The sequence below is a fragment of the Macaca thibetana genome, chromosome 4, assembly GCF_024542745.1.
Source record: "Macaca thibetana thibetana isolate TM-01 chromosome 4, ASM2454274v1, whole genome shotgun sequence".
NCBI lineage: Eukaryota > Metazoa > Chordata > Mammalia > Primates > Cercopithecidae > Macaca > Macaca thibetana.
Genome location: NC_065581.1, coordinates 90,043,307 through 90,061,238, shown reverse-complemented (window position 1 = coordinate 90,061,238; position 17,932 = coordinate 90,043,307). Strand labels below are relative to the sequence as shown.

The following is a 17,932-nucleotide window of genomic DNA, read 5'->3' as shown; positions in this document are numbered from 1 at the left end:
GAAAGAAAAGAGATAATCCAAATAAACACAATTTAAAATGAAAAAAGAGATATTACAACTGATACCACAGAAATACCGAAGATCATCAGAAACTATTGTGAACAATTACATGGTCACAAATGAAAAAATCTAGAGGAAACTGATAAATTGCTGGAAACACACAACCTACCAGGATTGAACCAGGAAGAAATAGAACTCCTGAACAGACCAATAATGAGTAGCGAGATTGAATCAGTAATAAAAAAAAACTTCTCAACAAAAAAAAAGCACAGGACCAGATAAATTCATAATCGAATTGTACCAAACATACAAAGAATAACTAATATCAATCCTCCTCAAACTATTAAAAAAAAAAATGAGATAGAAGAAATTCTCCCTAACTCATTCTATGAAACAAGTATTACCGTGATACCAAAACCAGACAAGAATAGAACCAAAAGAGAAAACTACAAATCAAAATCAATATCTCTGATGAACATAGATGCAAAAATCCTTAACAAAATACTAGCAAATCAAATCCAATAACACATCAAAAAATGATAAGTCATGATCAGGTGGAATTTATCCCAGGGTTCAGGGATGGTTCAACATATGCAAATCAATAAATGTGATGTATCACATAAACAGAATTAAGGACAAAAACCATATGATCATCTTAATAAAAGTAGAAAAAGCACACAATAAAATTCAGCATCCCTTCAAATGAAAATCCTGAACAAAATAGGCATAGAAGAAACATACTTCAACATAATAAAGGCCATGTATGACCAACCCACAGCCAGCATCATACTCAATGGGGGAAAGTTGAAAGCATTCCCCCTGATAACCAGAACAAGACAAGGATGTCCACTTTCACCGCTGTTATTCAATCTAGTACTGGAAGTTTTTGCCAGAACAATCGGGCAAGAGAAAGGCATCCAAATTGAAAAGGAGGAAATCAAATATCCCTGTTCACAGATGATATGATTTTGTATCTGGAAAATTATAGCAACTCCACCAAAAATCTCTTAGATTTGATAAATAAATTCAGTAAACTTCAGAATATAGAATTAACATGCAGAAGAATCAATAATGTTTATATGCACCAATAAGGATCTAGCCAGAGCCAAACCAAGAAGGCAATCACATTTTCAATAGCTAAAAGATAAACAACGAAACAAACAAAAAAACTACTTAGGAATATATTTAACTAAGACAGTTAAAGGTCTCTATAAGGAGAACTACAAAACACCAACAAAAGAAATCATAGATGACACAAACAAATAGAAAACCATCCCATGCTCATGGATTTGAAGAATCAATATCATTAAAATGATCATATTGCCTACTCAAAGCAATCTACAGATTCTACTTATTTCCTATCAAATTCGCAATGCCATTTTTCAAGGAATTAGAATAAACAATACTAAAATTTATATGGAGTGAAAAGAGAGCCCAAATAGCCAAGGCAATCATAAACAAAAATAACAAAGCTGGAGGCATCATATTACTTAACTTTGAACTATACTACAATGCTATAGTAAGCAAAACAGCATTGTATGGATGATAAAAAAAAAAATAGACACATAGATCAATGGAACAGAACAGAGAACACAGAAATAAAGCCACATACCTAAAACCAACTGATTTTTGAGAAAGTCAACAAAAATGTACACAGATGAAATGATACTTTATTCAATAAATGCTGCAGGGAAAATGGGATAGTCACATGCAGAAGGCTATCCCATGGGACTGATATCTCTCACCATGTACAAAAATTAACTCAAGGTAGATTAAAACCTAAATGTAAGACCTGAAACTATAGAAACACTAGAAGATAGCCTAGGAAAAACTCTTCCGGATAATGGCCTAGGCAAGAATTCATGAGCAAGTTCTCAAAACCAAATGCAACAAAAACAAAAATAGAAAAATGGGACTTAATTAAACTAAAAAGCTTCTGCATAGCAAAAGAAACAATAAACAGAGTAAACAGAAAACCTGTATAATGGGAGAAAATATTTGCCAACAATGCATTCAGCAAAGAGCCAATATTGAGAATCTATAAGGAACTCAAATAACAACAACAAAAAACCCTCACAAACAAACCCATTAAAAAGTGGACAAAGGACAAGAGCAGACATTTTTCAAAAGAAGACATACAAGCAGTCAACAAACATATGAAAAAATGCCCAATATCACTAATCATCAGAGAAATGCAGCCCAGGTACAGTGGCTTATGCCTGTAATCCCAGCACTTTGAGAGGCCAAGGTGGGTGGATCACTTGAGGTCAGGAGTTTGAGACCAGCCAGGCCAACATGGCGAAACCCTGTCTCTACTGAAAACACAAAAATTAGCTGGGCATGGTAGCAGGTGCCTGTAATTCCCAGCTTCTTGGGAGGCTGAGGTAGGATTATTGCTTGAACCTGGGAGGTGAAGGGAAGTTGCAGTGAGCTGAGATGGCACCACTGCACTCCAGCCTGGGTGACAGAGCAAGATTCTGTCTCAAAAAAAAAAAAAAAAAAAAAAAAAAAAAAAAAAAAAAAAAAAAAAAATTAAAACCACAATGAGATACCATTTTATACCAGTCAGAATGTCTATTATTAAAAAGTCTAAACATATCCCATATTGGCCAGGATATCGAGAAAAGGGAATGTCGCCCACTGTTGACAGGAATGTAAATTAGTACAACCTTTATAGGAAACAGTATGGAGATTCCACAAAGAACTAAAAATAGAACTACCATTTGGTCCAGCAATATTACTACTAGGTATATACCCAAAGGGGAATAAATTATTATATCAGAAAGGTAACTACACTTACATGTTTATCACGGCACTATCCACAATAGCAAAGTTATAGAATTAATCTGTGTCCATCAACAGAGGACTGGATAAAGAACATATGTGTAAAGGTAAACTGAGGCTGGAGCCGAACCGGGAACGAAGACACAAGGCAAATGGCAGTGAGAATAGCCTTTTATTAGGGCTTGCGGGGAGGTTCCTCCCTCCAAAGGCGTGGGCGGAGGAAGTTGCGCTGAGGGAGGAGGGTAGGGGCCTTTTATAGCCTGAGAGGTAGGGAAGCTGGTTGTGCAAACAGGGCCTGTGAAACTCCTAGGGCAGGAGTTGAGTAGGGTCACGAGGAAGAGGTCTTTGGAAACTGTTAACCGAAGCTGCTGTTTACGAACTTGTGGAATGCAGGTGAGCTGCGGGTCATGGGGGGGTGTGGTTGCCCAGCCAGAACTCTGACGCATGTAAGTTTGCGGGTGTGTACAAGGGTGAAGAGAGTCTTTAACAAAAGGCCTGCTATGCCGAGTAATGCCACCATGTTGGGTCTAGATTCCTGCCTAACAATATGGTGTATATACACCATGAAATACTACTCAGCCATATAAAAGAATAAAATCAAGTCTTTTACAGGAAGATGGATGAAACTGGAGGCCATTATTTTAAGTGAAATAACTCAAACTGAAAGTTCAATGCTGAGTGTTCTCACGTATACATGGGAACTAAACAATGGGCACACATGGACATACAGAATGGAATAATAGACATCGGAGACTACAAAACATGGGAGAGTGGGAGGGTCTTGAGGGCTGAAAAATTACCTATTGGGTACAAAGTCCAGGCTTCAGCATCATGCAATATATGTGTGTAAGAAATTTGCACTTTTACTCACTAGATATATAAAAATAAAAGATTACTTTTTAAATAAGTTGAAAAAGAATGGACATACTGAAAAAAAACTTTCCCGATCTCGTGGACCTTCAATTTATAAAGATCATTACACTTTTACTCAACCCAATTTCTTCTACCCAAAATCAGACAGGAAAATGCTTGTGTTACTTTTCTGTTCACTAACAAACCTGAGGTATAGCCTCTGACTCCTAGGATGTGGCCCTTTAAGCAACCACAACTCACTTCATAGAAGATGTTCATTTATATGTAGTTAATTAAATTATATTTTTGTGTTTATTATGGGATTTTCTATTTTACCTAGGTTTTTTAGACATTTTTCCTAAAAATATATATTGCCCATAAAATACTTTATCCAAATATTTCCTCAAATTCTAATGATTGACTGTGACTATGGAAGGCTTTCTTTTCTGTTTCTGTTAACACTTGTTCAGTAAATTGTTAATAAGCAATTTGAGAAAAGTGATTAGCCATTTATTTGGATAACTATGATTTTAGTTAGGATAATATTTGAAGAGGCAATCATTTTTTCCAGTAGCATGAACAGATCAGTAGCTCAGGCTAGGGACTATTTCCTCTATTTTAGTATTTTGCAAACATGTTATTCTCCTCATTAAGGATTAATAGGCCCCTTTAATATCTTAGAAGAAGTGGGCCACTGTCAGAAACAAATGAGAAGAACCAGATTTTGGTGGTTCATGTTTATGTGTGTGTGTCTGTGTGTGTGTGTGTTTATTTGTTGTTCATTTAGTTTCAGAAAGAACAGACAGTATTCTTTATTATTGATTGATGAACATTTTGGTCCAACATAAATCATTGATTCATCCATTAAAAAGTAGTTGTGTTTACTACATAATGCTCTTAAATCAAATGAATATTGAATACCATACAGAGCAGAAACTTGTCATTGATAAGCCTTCTATTTGGATGTATACAATGAACAATGCCTTATTACAAACTGCTTCTTAAGTCAGACTCAGAAAAAGTAGCACAGGCCGGGCGCGGTGGCTCAAGCCTGTAATCCCAGCACTTTGGGAGGCCGAGGCGGGTGGATCACGAGGTCAGGAGATCGAGACTATCCTGGCTAACATGGTGAAACCCCGTCTCTACTAAAAATACAAAAAACTAGCCGGCGTGGTGGCGGGCGCCTGTAGTCTCAGCTACTTGGGAGGCTGAGGCGGGAGAATGGCGTGAACCCGGGAGGCGGAGCTTTTGGGAGACACCGAGATAGCACAAAAATCACATTAAAAATGCCAACTGGCACATTTACCATGCCTAATGAGACACAGCGATTTTTGACTCCGTCTCAAAAAAAAAAAAAAAAAAGAAAAAGTAGCACAAAAATCACATTAAAAATGCCAACAATGGTAGTCATTTACAGTGCATTTTAATGCCTTATGTCCCAAGTAAGTGTTTTTTCCTTTCTTTTCTTCTTCCTTTTCTTTCAATAGTTTTGTGACCTGAAGTAGTGTATTTCAGTTAAAAGGCAAATAATAGTTTTAGTGAGCATTTGCATTTTAAAACTCATGCTTAAAAAATAAGTTCATTGGAGTTTCTCTCTAACCTAATCCTCAGGGCCAATTCTATGGGATTTTTTTTTAAATAGGTAAAACACTGAGTAAAATACATAAGCCATTGTCCCCCCCCCCCCCCCGCCCACCGCATTTGCCTTTCTCAAAACTTGATGGAATTACAGGTGTTGTGGAAGGGGAAACAAAGAAGGTTAAAATTATAGCCTTTGTGAGGAACAAAGATAAGCTTTGTTGCACTGGTTTAAAAATACAGGACTTTTTTTTTTAAAGATATAATAATGGCAAAACATTGTATAAATATTTTCTAACCACATAACTGGTGAGTATGAAATAAGCTGATATGTGATTTGTTATCTGTTCCTCAGATATAATAATCATTTATGTTATGGTTATCAATATGAAATAGAAATTGCCCTGCAAGTCCTTTAAAATGAATACCAAGAAACCAGCATTTTTGAGTATCATTACCAAACAAATTATTTTAAAATGTAATGGAATAAACATTCTATTATGTCAATCTATCTCATGTTAAATTGGAAGGGAGAACCTGTTTTTTCTTTGGCAGGAAATAGTTGGACGTTGATAAAATACGTATTGTAATATATCTTTGCTGCTTGTATTTTCTGCATGTATGGAGTAACACCTACAAAAAACTAATCCAGGCTTTATGTTCTCCATGTAAAATTCCATTTAAAGGGAAGATAAGCAATGAAATATAATAGTATATAAATTGTTTTCCGGTCAAATCTCTGATTTCCTTAGGCTCAGAATATTTGTTAATGGCTTCATATGAATGTGTTTTGTACTGTACACGATTTGGACCTTTGGTGATCTCAGGATCAAAGCATTGCCCATGAGAAAATCTGACTACCAACAGTGCATATATTTTAGATGTTATATATATATATATGTCTGTGTATTTGTATATATGTGTATAAATATCATATATAAATATATATGTTCATATACTTTCATGTGCTTCAACACATCAGTCTTCCAAAAATAGTAAAACAACTTCTAACAACATTTCCCCCAGTAACAAATGTATTTCAAATATTAAGTAAATTAAAACAATTCATCAGCCCTCATCAATAATGCTGTATCCCTGTGACTCCAGTCCAGCAGCAGTAGCCCCATGATAAGGGCTTTATCAGCCCCAGCGCGGGGGCTTGGACAAGGCAGTTTTTGATTTGCTAGGCCAGCTCAGCCTCGCCGTCCAATTGAAGGGCTGCCGGATTATCCTGGAGGCAGGGGTGGCCAGCCAGGTATCCACCTACTGAATCTAATTTTTTTGACAAATGCAAGGGGGATTTTCAAAGGTTTTTGAAAATTATTTGAAGGTAAATTGTGCAACTGGAAGATACAAGTTTATCTTCAGATTTGAACCTGGTCCATTTTAAATTTCAACTTTTTCAGAGAAAAAAATTAATGAAGTAATTCTTCGCTTTGTTGTGCATATGGGTAGAGGAATGTCTAATCCAAGTGTACTCTGAAAAACCAAATACATAAATGTAAGTGAAGGAGAGCCTCTAGGATTAAAGTGTGGTATATATAAAGACATTTTTCCTTTTCAAAGTTTGCCCTCTAATTAAAGAAATATAATTTGTTTCCTTTTTATTCCTGTTTTAGTTTTCTTTTGTTTTTTGTTCCTTTGAAGTTGTTGATTTCCAGTTTGGAAACTGGAGAAGAATAAAACTAGTTTTAGTTAAACATGGAAAATTTTTTTGCAGGTAACTTCTAATATATAGGCATTTCTGTTTATATATCCATAAGATCGAGGTTTCTTGGTTTCTTTCTTTTACCATACTGATATTATAAGAGTTTTTAAAAAACAGTTCTGTCTTTTAGAGAAAGCAGTTTTCTTTTTAATCATATTTTCTAAATTCGTCATGCAAAGAAATGTCAAAAGAAAAATAAAAGTTGCATTAAGAACCTTTTTCTTATTTTTGATAAACTATTTGAGCCATTTGTTTTATATTTTTGTGTAAGACATTCCTTTAGGGTTAAACTAGCTTTGAAAGGGCGTATCTAATCATAAAGGCAACCTTCAATTAGGAATTTTATTTGCACTCCTTTGACCTTTATTTTATATTTGATTGTCCTGTTTTCTTGACCTGGTGCCTCAGCCATTTTACTAGCTCTATGACCATGTGAAGGTTGATAAACACTTCTAAGCTTCAGTTTCCAGTTTCCTCAGCTGTAAAAAAGAGATAAAATTATGATATCATGCATGTAGGAATATAAACATGATAAATTCCATACGTGTATGTGCAAGTGCCATATATACATATAAATGCATACCATGTTCAAACTGAGGCGAGGGGGGGAGTGCAGGTTGCCCTGGCAGAATCTTACTTAAACAGTCTTGTGACGCTTGGCCTCAGAACTTACAAAATATCTCTGGTATGTGCAAAACAAAATCTCTTCGTGCAGAAAACCAGGTACTCACAGAACTACGAATACTCTGGTATGTGATAAAGAGGGATCCGTAAGTGTGGGGCGGGTTACACCATCTATCTTAGTCCTTGTCAACTCAACATTTCCCCCCGAGGTAACAAATATACTTAAGTAAAATTAAAACCAATTCATGCCCTTCATCAATAATGCTCGTATGTGTGCATATGTGTATATATATGCATACATGTAAATGTACATGTGTATATATAGTATATGTATATATACACACATAGTATATGTATAGTGTGTGTGTGTGTATATATATATACATGTCTCTTGTTCATTTAGACCTCATAAGTCAAATGTGGAACCAAATATATTTACTGAAGAAAAGCTGAAAGTTTTATACTACCAATATAAGGTCATATAAGTGTCAATATATAGGCATGCATATAGTATGTATATATACATATGTGAATATAAGTGTATATATCTCTCTCTCTCTACACAAATAGTGTGTATTTGTGTGCTTAGATGCTGTCATTATAATTCATTTATTTTTCTCAGTTTTGTCTCCAATCTTTTTATTACTATGTATATATACATATGTGAATATAAAGTGTATATATCTCTCTCCTCTCTACACAAATAGTGTGTATTTCTTTGTGCTTAGAATGTCATTATAATTCATTTATTTTTCTCAGTTTTGTCTCCAATCTTTTTATTACTATGATTAATAAGTGTTTTAATTAAATCATTAATAAAATGCTCCAAATATGTCAGACTAAATGTTTACCTCACCTTTATTGAGAGAAAGAGCATGACTGCTGGTACTGAATTGGGGATTTCAGTTTTAAAAGATTTTTCGAGGAATTTGAAATTACAGCGAATTGTGATCTGTTCGAATAGACAAGAAAATCTGGTTCTTTTGTAGAGAAATAAAACCTTCAACTTTGTGTAGATTTTTTCTTTTATTTTTCTTCTTTTTTTCTTTTTCTTTTTCTTTTTTCTTTTTTTGCAAATTGAAAGGACAACATGGATAAAGAGATGAAAATCAGATTTTTTTTTTGAAATCAGAAGATGGGAAATAGTAAGGATCCTTTTAGATTGTCATTTAAAATTGAATTACATTCTCATTTAAATAGAGAAAGCTTAGAAAGTAGCCGACAGGAATTCCCCCTAAGGCTGAAGCCAGACATTCTTTGCTGATTTAGGCCCTTAATTAGGCATAAACTAATCATGCTGTGAGCTCTAGAGACAAGATGACACATAATTGTTAGTGCTAATTTCTTAATTGTTAGAAAGTGATACTTCAGTACATGCTTCATCCAACAAGAATGATCTGTAGTCTGGCATCTCCTCTCTCCATGTGTCAACAATTTACACTTATATTAAAGAAAGAATACTTAACAATACACTTAATTCTGTTTATAGTGTCCTCAAAACAAATTTGATTTTAAAATATAACCCCCTTTCACTAATGGAAAGATTGATGTGGCTCTTCAGTACTAAAAATGGGAAATTCAGTCAACATGTATAAAATGATTTATATTAACTCACCAGTGCTATATTATCCAATGGCAAGTCCAAATGGCATCAGAGGACAAAAATGTCTATTGGATACATCAGCCTTCTAAATTTGTTCTGTACTTACATTGTCTCAAAGATAAAAATTAGAATAATAATTAATTATGATTAGTATTAATTCATATTTATTTTATGCTGTGACTTTAGTTGAGGTCAAGAAATCAAATACATAGTATAGATCCGTATTTCCTTCTTTTGCAAAAGACCTGGATTTCAAGGAGGGGTGGTAGTTATAATAAGTTTACTTGCATTTACTTAAAGAAGTAATAGAGTATGTAGGGTTAAAATTCTTGGAAATGACAGTTGAGAAAAGGAACATAATAGGGGAACAAAAAAATAAGAATGTCAGTTTTATGTTGTTGTTGTTGGTTAACATACAATGAGGCCTTTCTCATAGGAAGAAAGCAAGAAATAGTTCTTTTGCCTCTGGTTCATTTAGACTTCATAAGTCGGAGCCAAATATATTTACTGAAGAAAAGCTGAAAGTTTTATACTACCAATATAAGGTCATATAAGCTCCAATATATAGGAATGCATTTTCTTCCCTTCTTTATTCTCTCTTCTCCCCTTCTTGTGCCACTGAATGGACTTCAAAGGAAGAAAAGAGGATAGCACAAAGTAGATTTGTATATTATTCCAACATTAAAAAGAAAAAAACAAAATTTAAGGCAATGTTATTAGTAAATTTTAGTACATTATGGTTTGCAAATATTAAAATTGTTGCAGTTTTCTTTTCAAAAGTGATTTTAGTGAGTTTTTTCTTATGCTATTAGGATAAGTGTGCATACATTTTGTGATACACTAATGTTAAAGTGCACGTTGAGAATTATAACAGCAAGAGCTTTAAAAGTCCTGAGAAAAATAATTTCAACTCAGCTTTCAGCTCCCAAAAAAGCCTGAACACAGCTTATGCTCCCAGGACTGGGGATGCAGAGATGATTGTCTCTGTGCTGCCACCAGAGGCTGACGGTATAGTGAGAAGACTCTTCTCCAGGGCAAATAGTCGTGTGGACCCAGCAAGACCTATGGGTGGTGAGGGAGCAATGGATAAAGGAGGGGCACTTGTGTTTGGATGTCTGTCTTTGCTGAAAGCACAGCTCTGAATGTCCTCACAATGTGTTCCACCCTTTTCCTAACCTTCTAACAATGAACTGTGTACATGAAAACATGTTAATTTCAATACCTATATTTACTACCATTCTAATAATTTACCACTGATTCATAATTTTTTATTAAAAAGATTGTAATTTCATTCTTGACGGAAGTCCAGTGTAAAGATATTTTAATGTAACAGTCTTACAGTATTGACACATATGAGTTCACTCTAATTTGATCCCAATTTATATTTTCAAAAACATAGTATCCTGGCCAGGTGTGGTGTCTCATGCCTACAATCCCGGCACTTTGGCAGGCCGAGGCGGGCGGACCACGAGGTCAGGACAGCGAGACCATCCTGGCTAACATGATGGAACCCAATCTCTACTAAAAGTACAAAAAATTAGCCTGACGTGGTGGCATGCGCCTGTAGTCCTAGCTACTCAGGAGGGTGAGGCAGGAGAATTGCTTGAACCCGGGACGCTGAGGTTGCAGTGAGCCGAGACTGCACCACTGCACTCTAGCCTGGGCGATAGGCCAAGAATCAGTCAAAAAACAACCAGCCAACCAACCATAATATCCTCTCCTTTATATTTATTTTTTAAAGGTCAAATACTCTGAATATTCCAGTGATCATGTTTGAGATGACGAGTCTTTCTAAAATGCATAATTAGACATACGTAGGTAGCTCTTATGATTTGATAGGAAAATAATCTGTCCCTAATTTTCATAAGTTCTTGAAAGTATTTATAAGCATTAGTAATATTTGTAATATCAAGTGAAATGAAATATTCCAGGTTTTAGCCATAGTATTAGATCACCAAATTCTAGCTATCTAATCAAACATATTCCTATCTGATAAAATTAATAAACCAGATAAATTAATGGAATTAAAGTGTAAACACTGTGAAAGCCTAGGTATAAACAACAAAATGTGTTTCTGGAAGAGTAGCTAAAGAAAAACTTAGATGTCATTAGGTAAAATACACTTACAGTTTTAAATAGCACGATGTGTCACATACTAATACTCTATAGAACTTGAACTTTCATTATGAATAATATTTATAATAAATATAGAAATGATACCACAAGATTTTTCTCTCCAAAATAGGTGAATGTGGTGTGTGTGTATGTGTGTGCGTATGCCTACTATAAGTTATAACAAGTTCATTCAGGTTTTATAAATAAAGCAATAATGTGCATAATAATGATTTGCAAATATGTATTAATTGTGTATTTATGCAAAACTCTTTACTAAGTTTTCATTTATTGGAACCACTTTCAGCACTACATAATTAACTCTATAACCAACTAATTCAACTAAAATGAGATCTGGAAAAATCATCTTTGCATAGCTTTACAATCTGATTTTTGAAACTACAGTAAATATAAATCCTATTTACATTATTTTACAAATCACAGCACTGTTCAATTGCATTATTAACCTTTATGTATTTGATTTTACATTTAAAATCTATTACTCCATTAATTGTTGACTGGCTTCAAAATTAGCGAAACAAAACCCAGCTATTATTTTACCTTCAGGACCCCAGAGTTGCACTGGCTAGTAGAGCAAATTATAATAACTACAAGCTTTCTAGAGAAGCCATTTTAATTCAATTTGCTTATACTTAATAAACATTTCTTGAACAGACCAGGGCCTGCAAGCTGCTAAAAGAATAAAGATGGGTCTGTTTTAATCCTTATCTGTGAACATGTTTGAAACAGTACTGTCAAAAGGAAAGTATGATGCTGGAGGATTGTTAAAAAGTGCAGCAGTTTTCTGCCTCTGGAAGTGAAGACTGGATTTTAACTTTGAGATAAAGCCCTTTCTGCAAGATAAACAAAATTGTCAAGCGCTTTTTTCATTTAGGTGTAAAACAAACACCTACTCTTTTTTCCTAAGGTTCTTCCCCAGTGCAGATGGTGAGAAATAAGTTATATGTTCAGTTTCATGGGGAGGATTGGGTGCTTCTGAAGTTTAGAATAATTTTCCTTTCTTACATTTGTCATTAGAGCCCCCAAAGCCTGAAGATGACTAATTATTCTTAGTATATACTTTTAACTTTTTGTCATCGGTTGCCACAATGATCGGAAGCTAAAACCAATCATATCAGTGATGATCAAACTTCTTTTTATCTCATCACTTACAGAAGCTGAATAAAAGACAATTGTCTTTGTTTGGGTTCCCTTTGAAAAAGATCCTGAGAAAAAGTTTTAAATACAAGTACATAGTTTATTTGGGAAACCAAACCAAGTCTGAGAAATACCAGAAGGAGATAAAGACATGGAGCATGGAAGGGAAAAAAACAAGAGGGTGCATATTGGAATCAGTTACCAAAGAGGGCAACTGGAGCTCAATCCTGTTGGCCAAATCTGGGAAACACTAAAGAAGGTACCTTAGAGGTACTCTAGGAAAGAGAAGCTGAGATGTTTATCCTTAACATTGAGTCCCTTATTTGTTGTGAGCAGATTTAGGGAATATTAATTCTTGGCACTTCTGGTATGCCCTCTGTAGGAGTCAGATATGAAGAGCAAGAAAAAAAAGCCTTCAGACCAAGAGGATCACAGTATACACAGCTAGCAGCCTAAGAAAACACGAAGACTAAAGGGACCAAGAATTGAATGCTGAGTAAGAAAGATTTTTTTTTTTTTTTTTTTTTTTTTTTTGCTCTCAAACAGGCACCTCCATCTAACACGGAGTTTAGGAAGGCTCTTGAAGTGAGGAAATGGGGCAGAAGACATGTAGTAGGACTTAAACCCAAAAGACTTTCTAGAGAAGATGTTGCAATTCCATTTGATTACATGTAAACATTTCTTGAACAGATCAGGGCCTGCAACATGCTAGAAGAGTAAAGATGGGTTCATTTTAATCCTTATCTGTAAACATGCTTGAAACAGTAGTGTCAAAAGGACCCATATCAGGAAAGGAAAATCTCTGAATGTTTCAGAGGAGCTGACAGTTATCTGAGCGTGTTTGTTATTGAAGCTCTGAATTAGCCGGAGATGATGTGCTGTGTATGTGCTGTGCTTCATTTGAGATTATAGTGTCCAGGGGCTTCTCTTTTGTACGTAAGGCACCCATCTGAGGATTCTGGAATTTGCTGTCTCTGCTTTGTGTGTGCCACGCTAGTGTCGGGATTATGTTTCCAGTTAGGTTGGCCCAAGTATCAGCAGACTGGGTGGCCCACACAGGGTTTATCAGATCAGTGCCAGGAGACAAAATAATACCAGTTTTGAGAATTATTATATTAATTTTGGGCAGCATCTGGGGAATCAGACATATTCTCATTGATAGTAAAAAGTGAGTAAGTATTTGCTCTACAGTTAACTAACAGGGCTTAACAATTTTGTTTATCTTGCAGAAATAAAGGTATGGCAATTGGATTTGAAGGAAAATGGTGTCTCTACAATTAATCATCATGGGATTTGGAAGACCCAAGGAGAAAACTAGGTGAGTTTTCCTTAGTCCTAATTATATGAGTTCTAGAAATTAAATGTTGTAGTGATAATGAAAGGTCTGTCCATGTTGTACAACTACAAGATGTAACAGAGGTAACTACTCATACATAGAGACAGATTTACCAAGGTTGGGCCTAAAAGTATATGATTTTTTGGCCTAGAAACTTGGCCAAGAGAGATTAAAATTGTTGTGAGATTAATAATGGGAAGGAAGATGAGGGTATGAGTAAATGTCTAATAGATATATCTATACTCATATTAATAAGAAAATTTAAAAGATACACTTTTTTCTCTTATATTTATAATTCTAATTATATAGATTAGGAAATGACAATTCCTAAAATCTAGAGATAAAAATTTAATCCAAGGTTGTCAGATACCAAATCTGAGACTATACAATATACCACACTGACATATTAGATTGACTCAGAAATCACAACAGCTGCATTTATAATATGCTACCAGTTTAATTAACTTTGCACTATTAATAGTTTCTGAATTAGGAGAACCAGTGGGGCCAATGAGACCCTGAGCTTGTCAGCAAACATTCCCGGGTCAGACACCCATGTGTCCTGATTAAAACCACAATTTGTGTAAAATACTTTCATTCAGAGAGAGGGGGCCTCAAAAGACCTTACTTAATTGAATGTTTAGTCAATTAAATGTCCTCCTGATCCATGCAGTCAAAACATTTAATGGCAAGAAGGAAAATCATTTGTCATTTCTAAAACTAGAGAGTATATTTTTAATGTGTAAGGTTATTTAATTTTACCGTATTAAAACAAATGAGGGCCAGTGGTTTTATAGTATCAACATATTTGTTTACATTGTAAAGGGCTATTTACAATAAAAGCAATTTTATATTACATGTTAGTTTTTGTTTCTGTTTTCAGAAAAAAATGTAAACTAAAAGAAAAAAACAAACACAATTATATTTCAAATAAATCTTAATCAAACTGAAAAGAAAAGAAGCGAAAATCTAATCCAAGTGGTTTATGAATACATTTAAATCTTTAGGAGCATGTTTTTGGGGAAAACTGCAAAATCTTTTTTGTTATGTGGGCAAAGCAATCCTGAAACTAGGATGTATTATAGGACTAAGCAAATGAGTAAATATATTGATATTATTGAGAGTCAGAGTTCTCACTATGAAAGAAGTGGCATTTAAATAAGGAATGGGGAAGGAAAAAAAGAATTCTGTGAGGACAAATCATATTAAAGGTATTGGTGTGGGCTCATGATTTCTAATATGTGTGCATGTGTGTTTATATACATATGTATGTGTATATATGACATGTATACACATGTACTACAATATTTTTTTTTCCTCAAATCCACGTTTCTTTCATAGAGACTCAATGCCAAGCATTTAATGCAGTCTGCAAACTTATTCCTTGGAACAGTCTGGTTCTAGCACTTTCTTAAAATTTCTTTATCTATCTATATATATTTTCTTAAAGCCAACATCGTGTAAATTAAAATCAGTCTTTGTTTCCTTATTTCTTATTTTGAGTATATGAAATATGTTTAAATGGAGACAGGGCAAATACTGATATATGTTGCATGAGGTGCAAATGTGTGGTCCATTTAACACAGTGGTTCTTAGTCAGGTTATTTTGCCCCTAGGGAACATGTAATCATGTTTAGAGACATTTTTCATTGTCACAGCTAGGAGTGGTGGTGGTGTTGGTATCTAGTTGGTGGGGGCCAGAGATGTTGCTAAACATCTTACAATGCACAGGATACTGCCTCACCCTCACTCCCACCCCACAAAAAATGAGCTGATCCAACATGTCCACAGTGCTGGAGTTAAGAAATCTTTATTTAACTGAATAGAAGAGACACTATTAGGATTATTCGGGCAGATTTGATTTTCAAGTAGATACAGAACTATAACTTACCGAATAAAAGTCATATTTTTGTTTTGTAAACACATTTTTGTGACATTTCAGCATTGTCTTTTATCATTAAAACCTGTACTGTACAGATATTTACAGAACAACCATGATTGTCACATGACAATAGTGCTTTCCATTTTAAACAGCTTTTCTCTTGCTTTTCCTATTGTTTTCAGAACCATCTAAAGTATGACATTTAGAATTAAGGTTTTAAAAAATTACTCTTATTTCTCATTCATTTTTGAAGTTTCCCACTTCCTATGTGATGTTGGGGGAATGTTTTTGTTTTTCTCATCTCATATAGACGTTCTCAATTTAGGATGTATATTGGAATAATCTGGAGAGTCTTTAAAAAAATTCTAATGCCTGGGTTCACTCCCCAGATATTTTTATTTGTTTGATTTGGGATGATGCCTATTTCTAAGACGTCTTCAGGTGATAATAACATTAGCTAAATTTAAGAAACACTAGTATATTCTTTTTAGCTAAATTTATCAATGAAAGTTAAGCATTTTAATTATTGATGTGCTTCATTTAAAAAATGATCATGAGATCAATATAAAATAATACACAGTGAATAGATTGTAAGAAATTAATACTTAACTACCAAGTGGGCTCTGCTATTGCTCCAAAAAAATTATTTCTATTAGCATATCCTCTTCCTCCATCACCTAAATGAATGTTGGGATGCTCTGACTAGACTGAGTTTATAAAAAGGACCATAATTTTCATTTATCTTCAGCTGTTATCCTGATACCTACTGGCTATCAATATCCTGAAACTTATACACCACTGCAAATTAATCTATGAATCCTTAACATGTTCTGGACTATGTGCTAAGCACTTTATGGCATCATGTCATCTAGTTCTCAACAAAGCTCAGTAAGCGAGTGACTATTTGCTTCCTCTACAGTTGAGAAGAATGGCTTCAGACACAAAAATCCACCTTGTCATTCAAAGCTAGTAAGTGGCAAACCCAGAATTTGAACTCAAGTGAATGTTTCTGAAAAGCCATGATTTTAACGTTTGTTGTGCATACTCGCCATAAGGGGACTACTTGATGCTGAGTCATACAAAGACCACAGGGACCCATGAGGAGGGAAATGCAGAAATGCACAGGATATGAAACATCTTCCTGCCCCATGTTACCATCCTGATCCCCCTGCATTTCTTTTATTGCTGAATTTTGCAAGCCCTGGTTAGGGAGGCTGTTCTATGTGAAGTGCTTCAGTAGAGTTGACTTTTCTCTAAAATTTATTTTCTTTACATTTTCTTTTTGTAGAGAGAGTGTCTTGCTATGTTACCAAGGCTGGCCTCTGTCTCCTGTCCTCAAGCAGTCCTCTTGCCTTGGTTTCCCAAAGTGCTGGGATCATAAAGCCGCAGCATCCAGCCTGAGACTAGTTTGACTATGTTTAGGAAGATCATCCCTGCAGAAAATACCAGGCAGAAATTTCACAGCAGCATCCTTTGGGAAGGTGCTACAGACCATGGTTATAAAGAAAAACATGCCTACCAATAGATCAATAGAATTCTTGGTGTAGCGCCCTTCTTTTCTTTGTTGTTCTGTTGATTACACTAGGAATATAGTGACTTGGGCTCTTTTGTTGTAAGTAACTGAAATAAACTCTGGGGAACTGGTAAATTTAAGCAAATGGAACATTTTTAAAGGGTATGTTGGAAAAGAAGGCTGAAGAACCAGGCTTGGAAGAAATAGCTACCAGGCAGTTGCCAAAAGTCTTCACAAAAGAAATCACTTGACAGTTTCACCTGAGATCCACTGCTGGAAAAAATGAATACCATTTTTTTTGTCCTTACATTAGTTGAGAGTCAAAATCTTAGGAGAGAAGTTCCAATTAGCCAGATTTAGGAAACACGTTTCATACAAGGGCAATGAGAAGGTGAATGACAGCATCTGGTGGAAGAAACTTCCTCTTTTCATGGGATGAGGTTAAAATTGCTTAACTTATTCCCCACCGAGATTCTATAAAAATAATATAGACTAAGCACTTACCCAAAAGGAATAAGGATATACACAAAAATGGCAAATTCACAATATGGGGTGTCAGCAGAAGGCATTGTACAACAAAGACAAAAAATAAAATATTTCACATCAGATTTAGATTCCCTTTTTTAAAAAAAATAGAAAATCCTGAAATACTAGACCCACACATCCCCTCAGGACAACCATCTGTTGGACTGGAAAAGAGGCTGCTACCTCTAGATCGACATACATTTTCCAGTTCCCCATAGTCCTCACCGCTCTTTATTATCTCACACCTGGCCCCTTCA

General features: G+C 34.9%; 1 long non-coding RNA gene across 1 annotated transcript; it reads left to right on the top strand.

Moving 5' to 3' along the window:
* The first annotated feature begins 3,137 nt into the window (after positions 1-3,137).
* LOC126952674 (uncharacterized) lies at positions 3,138-17,463 on the top strand. Its single transcript, XR_007725002.1, has 5 exons — positions 3,138-3,230; positions 12,802-12,915; positions 13,649-13,737; positions 16,386-16,606; positions 16,926-17,463. It is a non-coding gene; the product is annotated as an uncharacterized LOC126952674 (long non-coding RNA).
* The last annotated feature ends 469 nt before the right edge of the window (positions 17,464-17,932 follow it).